This window comes from Magnolia sinica, chromosome 14 (genome assembly GCF_029962835.1).
Source record: "Magnolia sinica isolate HGM2019 chromosome 14, MsV1, whole genome shotgun sequence".
In the NCBI taxonomy this organism is placed as follows: Eukaryota; Viridiplantae; Streptophyta; class Magnoliopsida; order Magnoliales; family Magnoliaceae; genus Magnolia; species Magnolia sinica.
This window is the reverse complement of record NC_080586.1, coordinates 12,817,559-12,818,443: the sequence shown is the minus strand read 5'-3', so window position 1 is coordinate 12,818,443 and position 885 is coordinate 12,817,559. Positions and strand designations below refer to the sequence as shown.

The window sequence follows — 885 nt, the reverse complement described above, 5'->3', positions numbered from 1 at the left end:
ATCCATTGGCACATGGAACGACATGCAGAGGGAATTCATAAAAAAATTCTTCCCACATCATAAGACGATTACCCTCAGAAAAGCAATCATGAACTTTGCCCAAAAGGAAGATGAAACATTCTTCCAATGTTAGGAAAGGTTCAAAGATTTGGTCAATTCATGCCCACAACACGGATTTGAAACGTGGCGCATTACAAATTTTTTCTATGATGGACTAACATCTTCCATGCGCCAAATGGTCGAGACAATGTGTAATGGAGAATTCATTAATAAAAATATTGACAAGGTATGGGATTACCTCGATAGTCTTACTGAAAAAACACAATCATGGGACTATTACCCAAAGTCGAACACCACGTCTAGGCCGACTCAATTAAAGGAGAAAGGTGGATTATATCTCTTGAAAGAAGAGGATGATCTCAAGTGTAAAGTGACTACGCTCATAAGGAAAGTTGAGGCCATAGAAGTAAAGAAGGATAAGGTTAATGAAATTGTTTGCGGCATCTATGATTGCAACATTCATACAACTAAAAATTGTCCTACAATACCCGCCTTTCGAGGAGTGTTGAATGAACAAGCTAATGCCGTAAACAACTATCAAAGACCTTTTACTAGACCTAACTCCAATATGTACAATCCTTGTTGGAAAAATCATCCAAACTTTAGTTGGAGGAATGGACAAATGGCTACCCCTCAAAGTTTCTTCAATCAAAATCCAAATCAAGTGAAACCTCAAGAGGAACCGATTCAAAATTCCATACAAGAGCTGGCTCAGGCAATGCGGGGATTTACAGATTTTATGCAAAAGATAGATTCTCGTATGACGGTTATAGAAAAGGGGATGCTTCCTGCACAACCTCTCCCCAATCCTAAACCGCAGTACGA

General features: G+C 39.0%; 1 non-coding gene across 1 annotated transcript; it reads right to left on the bottom strand.

Moving 5' to 3' along the window:
• Positions 1 to 70: 70 nt before the first annotated feature.
• LOC131226328 (small nucleolar RNA R71) lies at positions 71 to 177 on the bottom strand. The gene has a single exon (XR_009161721.1). It is a non-coding gene; the product is annotated as a small nucleolar RNA R71 (small nucleolar RNA).
• Positions 178 to 885: the final 708 nt, after the last annotated feature.